This window comes from Phalaenopsis equestris, unplaced genomic scaffold (assembly GCF_001263595.1).
Source record: "Phalaenopsis equestris unplaced genomic scaffold, ASM126359v1 Scaffold000002, whole genome shotgun sequence".
NCBI lineage: Eukaryota > Viridiplantae > Streptophyta > Magnoliopsida > Asparagales > Orchidaceae > Phalaenopsis > Phalaenopsis equestris.
The window spans coordinates 5,117,686-5,133,157 of NW_018164444.1; the positions used below are offsets into that span (position 1 = coordinate 5,117,686).

General features: G+C 36.9%; 1 protein-coding gene across 3 annotated transcripts in view; it reads left to right on the top strand.

Annotated features, from left to right (window-relative positions):
- The window catches only part of LOC110025737 (endonuclease MutS2), a 94,639-nt gene that overhangs the window by 65,438 nt on the left and 13,729 nt on the right, over nt 1–15,472 (top strand). The gene's annotated exons all lie outside the window — the stretch shown is intronic.

A 15,472-nucleotide genomic window follows, 5' to 3' on the forward strand; every position in this document is an offset into this window, starting at 1 on the left:
TCAATCTCAAGATCTTTACTTTCTTATTAGTTCCTCTAATTTAGGTCAAGACTTTGTGACGCAAAATAATTATGAATATGTTTGTTTGTTGTCTTAGGGTTTAGTTTTTGGTTTTTCTAATTTTAAATTCCTGTTCCCCCCACCTCCCCTCCCAACTACCCGCTTCTGCCTTGTTGTAACCTACTCCTGCTCCCTTACAGTTGCTGCAAAGCCTTCCCGTTATTGCATGTTATTGTCACAACACCAATCCACCCGTTTGCAGGACCCAGCAACCCATCCACACCCTACAACTGCTATCGCAACCCAACTTTCACTCTCCAGTTAGGGTTGCGGCCTCCAACCAGCCTTCTTACCAGCTGTCCAGCCATTAACACCATCCTCGTTCTCGCCCTAGGTGTTGTTTGTTGCTTATTTTTTTGTCTAAATGGGTCGTCGTGTAACCTTCTTGAATTTCAACAATAATTTGCATTTCTATCCTGTTTTGGGTTAACTCTGGTATCACTTTGGCTTTTATTTTCTATTTTGAATTTTTAGTAGTCCAAATCGAAAAACAAGGGATTTGGAAAGAGGTTTTCTATTAAATTGTACTTGGACTTAATACTTGACTTTTAAGTCCCCATTTGATTAACTATTATTAGAAATTTAACTTCATATGTCTCATAATATCCAAAATCAGAAAAATATGCCCAAAATTTTGTTTCAGACCAAAATACTCTCATGTTTTACAAATACGAGTTGAAACCATTGCTTAATAGTTTCGCCATCTTTCAATCAAAGGAGCTTGTCAACCAATTTTCTTCCCAACATCTCTGTATTTGGCGATCTTAGAGTGTTTCTGATCGATGTACAATAATTTTTTATCCTGATAATCTCTCCATTCAAGTCAAGATATGTGATGATACATGTTTGATTAATTAGATTTAAATGTGTCGCTCTAAATACTAGTCCCAATGCCAATAGACCTTATAATCCTAGCTACAAACTTTTTAGAGTCATCTTTGAGCAATCTTGAACTTTCTTCAAACCACCTTTAAACTTCTTTTGAATCTTCTAAACATCTTCGAACTATGATTGAACTATACAACAACAACAAGCCTTTATCCCACTAAATGGGGTCGGCTATATGATTGAACTAATTTTGAATCATCTTTGAAACATATTGAACCACTTTTCAACTTGATTGATTCACCTTCAACACAACCAAAAAAATAAAATCAAAATGAAGATAAAAATGAAACTACATAATGTAGATTAAAGGTAATTAATAAATAATTACTATGGAAAGCCAATAAATCTAATAAATCTAATGCTCCCCTCAAGTTGAAGCATAGATGTCAGTCATGTTTAACTTGGATTTTAAGTCATCGAATAAAGGATAAGGAAAATTCATTGTGAGGATATCCGCTAGTTGGCCATTGGAGGGCACAACTGGAACACAAATTTTTCCAGACTCAATCTTCTCCTTGGTGAAATGTTTGTCAATTTTTAGATGTTTGGTGTTATCATACTGAATTGGATTGTGAGCAATGTTGATGGCGATTGTATTATTATAGAATGATTGCTGCGGGATGGAGGTTGGCATAAGAGGTTCACGAAGCATGATGCGTAGCTAGAGAACTTCATAGATCCCCAAGGACATGGACCGAAATTCAATTTTAGCACTGCTCTTGGCCACCACTGACTATTTTTTGCTTTTTCACGTGACAAGAGTCCCCCACAAAAATGAGCAGTACCCCGAGGTAGAATGTCGATCATGGACCGACTCAGCCCAATCAGCGTCAATGTAAATTGCAATAGAATGAGAGCATGAGAAAACAAGCCCGAGTTTGACGTATCTTTTAAATAGTGCAAAATATGGTGGGCGGCTTGAATATGGTGCTCATATGGGTCATGCATGAATTGACTTACTATACCAACTGCATGACATATGTCGAGACATGTATGAGCTAGGGAGATGAGCTTTCCCACAAGACGCTGTTAATAAGTCTTGTTGACAAGAAGGACATTTGAAAGGTCAAATAATTTTTCATTGAGATCAATCGGGATAACCATTGTTTTGCGCAGAAGAATATTGTTCTCTATCACGAAGTCAACCAAATATTTGCGTTGAAACAAACAAATGCCCCAAGATGACCGAGCAACTTTCATGCCTAAGAACTGCTAGAGTGATCCCAAGTTTTTCATTTCAAAGGATTTAGCAAGAATTCCCTTCAAGTACTTCAATGCTAGGAGATTGTTACCTTTGAGAATACTACCATCAACATAGACAATAAGTATAGCTACATGGTCATTGGAGGAATGTTGGAAGAAGTGCATGTGATCCGATTGAGTCTGAGTAAAATCATGACCCACGATCATCTTTGCATACTTGTCTAACTAGACCTTTCAGAATTGCTTAAGTCCATTGAGGGATTTCGTAACCTGCACATTTGCCCTTGTGAGACAGTAGATTCGAAGCCAGGAGGGAGGGATGTACTCCTCTTTAATAAGCTCTCCATTCAAGAACATTTTCTTGACATCTAGTTGGAAAAAAGGTCAATCCACATTCACTGCAAGTGAGAACAAGATCTGAATAGTGTTTAGCTTAGCCACTGGAGCAAGTGTCTCCTCATAGTCAACTCCGTTTGTTTGGAAGCACCCTTTTCCGACCAACGGTGCCTTATTGTATTCAAAGGATCCATCCGGGTAGAACTTGGTGCTGAAAATCCATCGACAACCCATCACTTTCTTACTCTATGATATATCAACGACGTCACATGTATGGTTCAGCCGAACGACATCCATCTCCATTACAGTCATTTTCCAAGCCGGATTCGCCAGAGCAACCTTAATATTAGTAGGGATATGATGGTTTGTCAAAGCAGTAACGAAAGCTCTATACGTCGGTTATAAACTGCGAAAATGAACATATTTTGTCATAGGATGAGAGAATGTCTGATTGCGTACCTTGGAGAATTTTTACCTGCTCTTTCGGAGGAGGGGTCGTGATGAGGATGTCGCCCGGAGTGGAGTCATGGTCTTGCAAGGAGGTAGCACGCTCCAGAGTAATAACATCGGGATGAGTGTGTCAAGTGGACACAGACAGTGGGAGGAGGTGGTGGACTCAACGGAACAAGAGGCACCTTAGTGGCAAGAACACTGGGCGAACATCCGCAAGAGTCAAATAAGGAATAATGTCAAAAAACTCACTCTCCCCCTCACTTGAGATTGAGGAAGGAAAATAGGGAACACATTCATAGAAGTAGACATCAGCACTTTCATAGTCTTTGTTTGTGGTAGGATCCATATATGAATACCCTTTTTGAGTGGCGGAGTACCCTAAGAAGATACATTTTATGGATATGGTATCAAGTTTACTCCGAGTGAGAGCGGTGTTCCGAACAAAGGCTTTGCACCCAAATATTTTGGGATCTAACCAATTGACAGAAAAATCTGACATGAGGACGGCTAAGGGGGTTCAAAAATTGTGAATTTTGAAGGGGAATATTGATGAGATAAGTGGCACTCATAATAACATTATTCCAAAACAGTTTCGGGACATTAGATTGAAACATATTAAAGCGAGTTACATTGAGAAGTTGATGGTTTTCTCTCAGCTACTATATTTTGTTGATGAGTGTTCGTATATGAGCTATGATTGATGACGCCCTTACTAAGAATTCACCTAAAATAGAGTTAAAAAATTTACAGTCATTGTCGGTTTTAAGGACCCCAAATTTGAGTTTCGAATTGGGTCAACGTGAAGGTGTAGAAGTTTTGGAATGTGACTGCAATTTCTATTTATCTTGTAAGATGTAGACCCTCTTAATCCGAGTGTGATGATCAATCAGGTTATGTACCACCGTTTATTGGTGTAGCTAGAAGGGCAAGAGGGTCCCCACATGTCACTGTGAATGAGTGAGAAAGGAGCAGAAGCTGTGTAAGTATGGGATAGATAATGAACCCGATGATTTTTTGTTAACTGACATGTCTCATAATTGAAACTAGAAAGTAGGGGTGAGCATTCGGTCGGTTTAGATGGATCGGTTTTAAAATTGATCGAACTGATTACAACCAAAATTCATAATCCAGAGAATTGAATCAATCTAAATTTTGATAAAACCGAATTAACTGAATCGAAACTTGATTCAGTTAAGAAAAACTGAAATTTAATTATTTTTTAAAATTTGGCTAAGAACAAGCATTGCAAATTACATTATTTATCCACATAATATTAATTTAATTTCATGAACTCTTTATTTATTTTAATCAAATATTAAATATAGTAAAAATTTTAATTTTCTTACTTTGTTTGTCATGAAGTTAAAAGTATTAAAATTTTTTTGATAAAATTTTGATTTTTCGGTTTGTTTAGTTAAATGAAAATTAATATTGAAGCAAAAATCGAAAATCAAATATTAAAATTTTTAAAACCTAAAATCAAAATCTAATTTTAAAATCAAACCAAACCAACCAAACTTGATTGGTTCAATTCGATTTTTCGGTTTTGACCAAATAATGCACACTCTTACTAGAAAAAAAAACTTTTATTAAAGAATATCAAAGAATACAAATGTTTTAAATATTGGAAACTAAGATGACCCAAACGACATAATGAGACATTTAATGACCCGAGAAGAACTACAACTTTTGAAAGGTCTGTCCTCACTCCTGGTGCTACTCTCTTGGAAGTAGATGAAATTCGTTACACTCTTAGCAGTTCCAATCATCTCCCCAAACGACGATCCTGAAATCTGCAATTATCAGAAGAGAAATTAACAACACAATCAATATCATACATCAATTTACTGACAGATAACATGTTATATTGCAACTGAGGAGCATGTAAAACAGAATCCCAAGTTAGATTGGTTGCATAACAACCTACTCTTTGCCCGCAATGGACCAATAGGAGTTATCAACAATTTTGACCGTATCTTTCCCAGAGTACAGATAGAAACTGGGATTTCGAGCACCCCGTCTTATGATCTATGGTACCTGAATCAATAATTCACTGACTAGAGAAGAAACTGGGAGAGCCATAGAAATAGTATCTTGACAGACACAGAAGTTCAACAGACCAGTCGAGAGTTGATTAGTTTCAAATAGCTTGATCGATTGTTCCATCTAACTTCAATGTCTGAGGGTGCCAGAAGATTTCAGGATGTTTCGAGTATGCGTTGGTTGAATCGGGTTAGAATCGCATGTCGCAGAGAGACTCTTGGCTGCAGAGGATTTAACTGAAATTTTGTGTGCAAGTTTTTCGTGGGGCTTCCAACACTTGTCACGAGTGTGGCTAGGTTTGTGACAATAATCACAAGTGGGGTGACTGACTCGAGCTGGCATGGAAGCGGGTTGAGCATTATTAGTGCAAGGCTGACATATTGGCTACAGAAGTGGAAGTGTCGTTCATGACAAGTCTCTGGCTTTTATAGTGGCGAATCTCGGTGAAAGCGATGTAGGCAGAAGGAAGTGTGTCTAGACCAAGTATACGGCCTCGAACTTCGTCCAGATCTTTATTGAGGCCAACCAAGAATTGAAACATGCGATTCTTTTCTACAATCTTTTGGAAGAAAGAAAGGTCGCTCGGAGACTCTCAAGTGTAACCGTAGTACAATTCTCATTACATCCATAGAGTAAGATCGTTATAGTACTGGTTCACTGTTCTTGATCCTTGTTTTGCCTCCTGGATTTTCTTGAACATCGCATAGAGTTGGTTGGAGCTTTCTACATTTGAGTTGGTATCACAGACCGTTGTCCAGAGGGCACTAGTCGAAGGTAAGAACATATAAAAGATGCTAATCGACGTCTCCATGGAGTTGATCAGCCTTGACATAACCATGGAGTTCTCCACTTCTCAAGCTCTATATGTCAGGTTAGTCTTTGAAGGTTCACGGATCATACCTGTGAGATGACCGAATTTCCTGCGTACTTTGATGAACAACGACACCGTTTGGGAACATTGGAGAAAGTCGCTGTCGTTTAGTTTATGGGTCGTGATGAAGAAATTCATGTTGGTTTTTGATCCTCCGATTTGAAGGGGGGACAGATGTTGGAGTCGACTCTCTAGTGGATTCCAAAACACATTTTGAAGGTGGCTCAAAATTGGAGAAGTCTGCCATGATTATAGTTAAGCCAAAGGAGATTTGGTTGGGATTCTGAGACATAATGTCGGGTAATGGAAGTAATAAAGGAGATCTGTAGGCGATCTGAAGATCATGAAACCAAACTGTTGGAAATCTGGACAACTGCAGGAAATCAGGGAAGTCGGACTGCTGCAGGGAACAAGCGCCAAAAAATAACGTGAAGGACCTACAGAGAAGGCGGCAGGACAGCTGCATTTTTAGGGAAAGCTGCACCTCCAATAGTAAGAACCTGCAGAAAACAACTGGAGAAGTTCGACGACTGTGCTTGCAGGGATGGCCGACGACTATTTACAGAGAAGACCGACAACTGTGTCGGAAACTGGGAAGGGTTGACCGGATGCAGAGCAGGCTAACGACGGGAAAACCAGCTAGAGAGGATGACTATTTGGAAAAACTACGGGAGGCTTGGAGGTAAGGCAAATGGTTGCTGTAGAGGAGCTCGGTGGCTGGGATCTAGGGTTAGGTTCTCATAACAAGTTGAATTGTGAAATAGAGCTCCATATTCTGATTGATAAAAAGAGGCGTATTTAAATTCTATTACAATGAATTTAAATAAGGAAAGAATAATAATACAATCAAAGAAACAAAATCAAAATAAAGTAAAAAGGAATACATAATGCAGAATAAAGATAATTAATAAATAATAACGGCTACGGAAAACCAATAAATCTAATAAATCTAATAGTTTACGTAAGGTTCCGTAAGTTTCAAGTATGGTTCAATGTTAAAGCAATACTTGAGCAATTTTTCAAAGGAGATTTGAGTAATGTTTGAATGGTGTTTTAAGAAAGTTTGAGTTTGATTCAAGCGTGCTCCGGGCATTATTCAAAGATGGTTAGGAGACGGCTCGATCATGTCTTGAAGATTAATTGTTCATGTTTTGAAGATGGTTTGTTCTTGGTTTGAAAATAATTTGATCATTGTTTTTTGCTTTCATTATTTTTGTTGAGATTGACATATCTGAGCTGTTTTGTTCTGCATGCGAATATCCTCCCTACTTATATCCATAGAGAGTCATCAAACTGACTAGCTTATATATAAGTTAGGGGTGATGGAAAAAGTGGTTGGACGGTTATAAATCAATGATTTCATTTTCAAGGTTGAGAGATCTCCTTTTAGTCTGTTCTTTGAATGTCTTGATTTGTATTCCATTATGGTTATAATTCATTATTTATTACAGAGGATGGTTGATGATGATGAGAATGAATGTTACTCCATTGTATTCAACATTACATGCAAGAACACAATACTTGATATTTTTTGAATTTGCTCTGATCATTGGATTAGGATTTGGAGAGTTTTCACCTGAGAAGATGATCGCAGAGAGTTGGCTATTAGATAACTGCTTGGGTGGAAACAAAAACCTTAAGAATTGGGGCCTATAGGGAGCATTTCTGCAGCACACTAAGTTGTTTTGAAACTTAGTTTATGTTTCCTTATAGCATTGATTAAAAATACAATCGAGACGTATGCCATAAAATGTTCCTCACCATTACCTTTAAGCTTATGCCGTAATTAGCTAAGTGAGGCCTACCTCTTTTTTGGGTTAGGCATGCACCTCGAGGTGTAAAGTCTGAGACGTTTGAGGTGAACACCTCAAATCATAATATAATAATATCAAAAAAATGATAAAAGCAATAACAATAATTGATGCCTTTTACCGTAACTTCATTTTATAGTTATATGCAGAATTTAAAGGAAGAGAGATGATAAGCTATTTTTCTTATCTTTTGTCCATCAAACCTCACATGCCAGTTTAGTAGAATAAACATTTTTTTGTAGTTGCATATTAAACAAACAATGTCATTTAGATAAGTTAATAGTTTCGTAAATAAATTGCACATATTATTGAAAATATGACTATTAAAATAACTCTTATAAACATGCAAATATCGTATCATTTTTAGTAAACATACATAGTGATTTTCTTCTAATATTTTAGATGAGATTGTATTGCATAGAAAGTCATATTGTTCGTATGTATGAAAAAAATTTCACAAATTGTTGGGACGAGTATTATCATTGGCATCTTTGAAGTTTATTTCTATGACTAAATCGAACAGTAAGCTCTTTCAATTAAATAAGGAAGAAGAGTCGAGTAAAAAACGAAGGTAAAGCTCAATGTTTGGCCTAGTTACATGGCTAAATTCTATTTTTGATTTATCTAAGTGTTCTGCCACCCACAAATTGAAGAAAATTTTTATAGAAATAACAAGGAATATTAAAAAAAAGGACATATTTGCATAAATAAAGTTGTCTCAAATTACTAGATTGTTTCATACAAATGAATTAACAAAGAAGAGCATATTTATAATATCATGACGTACAACTAAATAATTCAATTTGAAGGCATATAATATTGACACATTTGATTAGGCTTACGGGCCAAGGACCTATGTCCAATTTTACCATCTTCCTAGTTGGTTCAAGGGTCATGTTTAATCTCACTATTTGGCTGCTTTGCCGATGTTGCAAGATCGTAAGATCTAAATGCCCTACTAAATTTAGGGAAGAAATACCACAAATTTCTGATGATAAGTCTTGGCTCATTTGGTCTTGCCAACAAATAGAGTTATTATTTTTAATACTAGTATTATTAAATATCAGAATTACTATTCAAAACAACTTATTATGGGTTTTTCAATGGGTGTAAGGCATGTTTCATTCTAATTTATCGGGACACGGAAAGCTATTAAGCCATCAACATAAAACTAAACGTCAATGTTGGCTTGGCTTGTTTATATGGTAAAATCATAAAACCCATCCTTTTGGGCCAACTCTAATATCATGGTTATTTTTCAAGAAACATGTAAATAGAGCACTAATCAGTGTCATAATTAAATTTAGGGCTTCCAATATATATAAGCCCCAACCCAAACTATATTTAGGTCATTTCCTAGGCTAACTAGCCTATTGAATCAATTAAAACTGAAAAAATAAAAACCCAGAATTCATGTACATTCACTTTGACTACCTTGGTGCTTGAGAAAGGTATGTTTGTTAATCAACTTTCTTGGACATCATCTTGGATATCATCATCTATGTCATTATAGTTGGCCAATTGGGACTGTTGATATTCATGGGATGACAGAATCATGAGATTTTGATAGGGTCAACCTCAATTTCCCCAACCATTACCTTATTAATTGAAGTATAAATGTTGAATCTAATCTTAAAATTGAGTCTATGTAACCATCATTAATCGAGTGTTATGAAATAAGTGGAAGGGATAAATAAGTATGGGGACTTTTGTCCACAAGGAATTTAAACCCAAGATCTAAATAAATCTTGGCATGAACGTTAGTGAAATTTGGCTTAACTAAATGACGCAGATTATCTAGATTGTGGAAATCGTGATCCCGAATGTAGGTAATCATCGATGTCACGGATTGCAGGTAAATCCCGTTGCTTGCATGAGTGCTTATCCATCGTGCCTCCCTACTTTAGATTTTAGCATTTTTTTTTCTTTTTATGATTTATTTTCTATTATGTTCTTCTAATTACTGTTTCTTTCTAGCGGAAGGCTATTATATGTTTTATATTTCTATTTGGGGTTTTTTGGCTATTGTTGTGTTGTTTGGAAATATTTTTTTCTAGTTTTCTTTATTGAGTGTTGTATCTTTGAATTTCTTTTAGGTGATGTGTATGTAGCTTGATTGAATCAAAATGGTGATCTCTCTCGATGTTTGAAGACCTCCTTCGTCATCCAACTTGTTGCAACAGCAAGAAAACTGATTTTGTCCATTATGGTTTGTTGTCCTGTTGTCATCCGCTCCGAAATTTAAATCTTCATCCATCCTTCTTATCCCATTACCCTCCTACAAATTCCCTAACACATTTTTGTATTCACAAACACTTTCCAGGATCCTTTGAACGGAATCTAGTATATGAGCGCAACAACTTTAATTTTTTAAGGAATTTATCCTTTCTACACCGATACAGGAATTAACCCAAACCACAATAGAACAAAATAAATATTATTACTAATAAAGCCAATAAGCAATTGCAACTGACACACTTGAAAGGAAAATAACTATAGTCAACAATTCAATGCAAATTAGAGTGGTTCTCGGGGTGTTGGTGGTGATCGGTGAGGGGTGAAAGGTGGAGGGATGGTGAACGAGAGAAAATAAAAAGGGAACAATTTTTTGGGTTCTGGACAACAAGTATGCAACAAATATCAACATCACATGGATGTCCGAGATAATGGCAGCAAAGGGGGAGGGTTAGAACAACAACGACGAAGTTGAAGGGCTAGAACAACGACAACAGCATGTATGGTTGGATTGAAACAACGATGGCAGCATGTTGGAGGGACTGAGGCAGTGGCTAGGTTTCAGTAAGTGGTTCGAAATGGCTGGAACTGCAACCAAGTTTGTAGAGTGCTGCTTCTCGTGGTCGAAACAGTGGTGAGGCAACAAACAAATTAGATATGAGAGGTTAGAACCCAAGAGACTGGAAAAGAGGTTGGAAAGCAGAAACTGTAGAAAACAACCAAAAAAGGCTCTTCTGGGCGGCTGCAACTGGGAAGGGGCGGCCAGTAGTGATGTGAGAGAATGAGGAAAGGGCTATGAGAAGATAGTCACCACCTCAGGAGAGATATACAATTGGAGTACCACCGGATACAAACCTCGAAGGTAGAAATAGGTGTCGGCTGTGTCTTAAACATACTCATGCCAAAAATTGAAAACCTAAAAATAGGAACCACATATATAAGCCCTAGATGACTAGGATTGGATCCTTCTATAGAACTGAGGCGCCAATCCCTTGTAGGAGAGCCGATCGACTGTCCTAGTCTAGAATGGTTCAGTCCAGATGAAGGACATTGTGGGCCTTCGCGGGAGAAGCCCGTGACTTCCTCTACATCACGCTCGCGGAGTTATTTGCGCCCCCGCGGCGTTATTCACGTGCCCATGTCATACACCTAAACCAAGAATCCATGCAACTGAACTAACACCCCCCACCAAAAATATTTTTTCTCATATTTTACCCGCCTAACCCTAACCCTAACCTTAACCCTAATCATATCTTTCTTTTTTTGTTAAAACTTTCATTGGAAGAGCGAGATGTCATGTTGCTAAGGAGAAACCCACATTGAGGTGTTCAAAAGGTCACTTTGGAGGATGTGCAACGGAAAATCCTCCAACTACAGTAGAGACTTGCTGCCTTTGAGAGGTAACAATTCAGTGATGCCACTTATAACCACAATAGTGACTTGTTAGATCGAGAGGAGGAAGTGCATTCCTTCTACCAGGTAGTTTCCAGTGATGAAGAATCAATATCTCAATTATTTGAAGGAGAAGTCAAATTTTTTGAATGAAGATTGACTTCCTGGATTTTGACAGTCATATTTGTCCGGGCGAGTTCATAGAATGACTCCAAACAGTGAAGTGGGTCTGTGAGTATAAAGGTGTTTCAACTGAGAGAAAGGTCAAGCTAGCAATTATTAAGTTAAAGAAGAATGCTTCTTTGTGGTGGAAAATTTTGAATTGCTTACGCCGGTGTGGGAGGAAAAGTAAAATCACAACTAGATCTAATATGAAACGAGAGATGCAGCTTAAGTACTTACCAACATATTACACATAAGACATGCTCTTAAGAATTCGCTACTCAATAGAAATCGCTCAATAGAGGAGTATATAGTTTGAATTCAAGCAATTTATGTTAAAGTGTTAGCTAGTGGGGCTCGAGGAAAAGTATATAGCTCGATATCTAGGGTGATTGAGATAGTCCATTGGCAACGTAGTACAATTATAACCCTATTGTATGTTACGAGATGTCCAAACCCTGGCCTTAAAGTTGGAGAGAGAACATAACATTATCAAGTCAACACCATCCTTCAAACAGAGTTTCGCCATCGAATCAGAAAATAATAGTACACCCAGCAGAGCACCCAAACTGACTCTGCCAGAGGAGGCATCCGTACAGAGTGGAGAAAATGTGGAGCCCACTATTACTCACATTTCTATCCTAGTCCAAATGTTCTAAGTGTCGTTTATGACATATTATATCGAATCGTCCAAATAGGAGAATTATATCTTTCCTTAAGCAGAGAACATTGAAAGAAATGAACAGTGACTTAGGAGAGAATGAAAAATATTAGAAAAGAGTATTATCTTCCAGTCGACGAGAGAAATGCTATTAATTTAAGTTGACCTCATTAGAAAGAATCCAACAAATCTAGCATTATTGTTCTAGAAGATCGCGAGTCTGATGAGCTGACATCAGAGAAGGGGAAGCCCCTGTTGAGGGAGTTGCCTGATGTCTTGATTGACGGTTTACCGCCTGGGTGACTTCCACTAAGAGGGGTTCAGCTTGTCACCTATTTCATCTCACGGTCGTTTCCTCAAAACAAACTTATTTATTAGATACACCCAACCGCATATAACGAGTGAGAGAAGCATGTTACAAATTTAATGGCTCAAGACTTAGTTCATTAGAATATCTATCTATGTGCAGTTCTAGTTTTGGTTATGCTAAAAAGTGATGGTTATTTATTCTATAAAGTCATACTTTGCAATGACGTACGTGTTTTAGAGTTGCATGGAATGAACATGGCATAGATTTTGTAATGAAACTGCCTCCGATATAGCATGATGATGACCTTATTATGGTGGTGATAGCTTGATTCCAGAAGTTTCTAGAGAAGAAGAATAAGCTTCTCTTAGCCCAGGAGAAAGGCATGAACCGTTTGGACTATGAAAACCGCGATCCTCATCACAAGTAATCTGCCACGACCTGTGCAAGTGCCAAGCCATGGTGCCACTTGATTTCAGATTTTAGCTCTATTTTTTTGTTATTTTGTATGATTTATTTCCTATTTTGTTCTTCTAATTAGAGTTTCTTTCTAGCAGGAAACTATTTATATATTTTATTTTTCTGTTTTGGGGACTTTTGGCTATTCTATGTTATTTGGATATATTTTTCTTGTTTTCTCTATCGGAGTGTTGTATCTTTAGATTTCTTTCAACTCGTGTGTATGATTAGGGGTGTAAGTGAGCAAAGTTGACTCATGAGCTGGCTCTGGCTCGACTCGATAAGTGGCTCGTGAACTAAGCTTGATAAGCTATCTAGCCAAGCTTTAGCCGACTCGACTTGTTAGCTCGTGAGCCGGTTCGTTTAAAAAATAATTAATGAAAAATATATTAAAAGTCAACATCTTTTTAATTATTAAAATATTTAAAAATTGATATTTTATCAAGTAATTTTTTTATTAATTATCTCCTAAATTCTCATTTTATTATCATTTAATTATAAAATTAGCTTAAATTAATATATTTTCTTTCATGCTAACAAAATCGCTCGTGAGCTAGCTGGAACTCATAAAATTAAGCTCGAGCTCAAACTCAATGAATCAAGCTCAAAATGTAATAATTGAAAATTATAATAAATCCAACAGGTGTAGGGATAATATCGGTCAGAAATTTGAGGTGGAAAATATTCAGATCGGGAAACAAGAAGAATTGTCAACATTAATAAGGTTAGTGTTTCCTATTTATGTTTTGTGATAGCTTTAATTGACATTTATACATGTGAATAGTAAACCTTGCTGAATGATGTTAAATTTTGGCAATTCAAATGATTAAACTGGAGGATCAACAGGATTAGGACGGTGAAGGCTTCATGTGAGTAATTATATTTTTGAATTACAAGAATATGCATTTTCATGTATGTTTGACTTCTTCAATGATTTATTCCAGTGATATGTAGATTATAATAGATTTTTCATATTAGCATATTGTTCATATTATTAGATAGGAAAAATATACATATTAAATAGTTGTATAATGAAATTAAATCATATAGAGTTCTTCATATGGTCAGTCATGATATATGCATGGTAAATATTGTTCTCTTAATAGTTGTATAATGTTTTAGTTTTTGAAAATATCAGGTTATCATACGATCTATGTATTCTAATAAAAATGTATTTGTTAGTGCACTGTATGACTAGACATATATGTCAAATTTGTTAAGTATGGAGCCCGATAGGAACCACTCCCGCCTCCCGCTGAGATCGTGAAAAGTCGTGATTCTTCACTATCTCACGAAAACCGTTGCTCCCGCCTCTAGGATCGCGAAACAACGCCGCCCCACCTCTTTAAAGTTGCGAACAGAAGAGCACGATTCTCCTTAAGTCACGACACAGCCTTTTGTGCTCTTCTTCGGTTTCCTTAGGATAGAGGAAGAGAAGTGCGAGGTGTAGTTCCTTGCGGTGAAGGAAGAAGAAAGATGAAGAAGAATATTGTTCTCGCTTGACTTATTCTTGGTGGTTTGTAGCAGAAGAGAAATTGAGTTTATTTCTCTTGTAAGTTTGTCTTCTTCGGTGTATCTCGATATAGAATTTCTTCAGTATATCTAGATGTAGAGAGAGAAGAGCAGAGAGAAGAAGAGAGAACAACGAAATGAGAGATTTTTCTTGTAAGTCGAGACAATCGACTGATATAAATTTCTCAAGTAATAAAATACTCTACAACTCCGTGGACGTAGACAATTTGCCGAACCACGTAAATCTGTGTGTTCTGCTGTGTTACTGTTTTCTGATGTGAATTTTCTCGTTCTATTTTTTGCTTCATCAAAGATAGTTCTCTTATTTTATTTCTATATATATATCTCGCAATAACTGGTATCCGAGCTTTGTTTGAATCTGAGAAAGAATGATGATTGCAGATGAAGTGAAGATTTTAGGGATCGAGAAATTTGATGACATGGATTTTGGTTATTGGATGATGCAGATAGAGGGCTATCTCTATGGGAAGAAACTTCATCTTCCGTTATTAAGGAAAAGACCTGAAAGGATGGATGAGGCTGAATAAAATTTCTTGGATCGATAAGTTCTGGGGGTTATTCGATTGACCCTATCGAGATCTATTGCATACAACGTCGTCAAGGAGAGAACGACTGTAAACCTCATGACAGCCTTATCAAGTATGTATGAAAAGCTATCGGCGAATAACAACGTATATCTAATAAAAAAGTTATTCAACTTGAAGATCACGGAAGGTGTTTCTGTTGCTCAACACCTGAATGATTTTAATAATATCACAAATCAATTGTCATCTGTTGAAATTAATTTTGATGATGAGATACGTACGCTGATATTGTTGACATCGTTGCCTAATAGTTGGGAAACCATAAAGATAACAATTAGCAGTTCTGCAGGTGAAGATTGAGTTTGATGACAGTAAGAGGTTCAAACTTGTTGAAAAAGGCTTTCAGCAGAGACAAGATATTGAAGATATTGCCCATGTTGCCCATGTAGTGAGAGTTGTAAGCAGAGACAAGAGTAATCCAGGAAATAGCTTGGAGGTGCAATGTTATTTGGCCCCTTTTGATATGTTGACTAA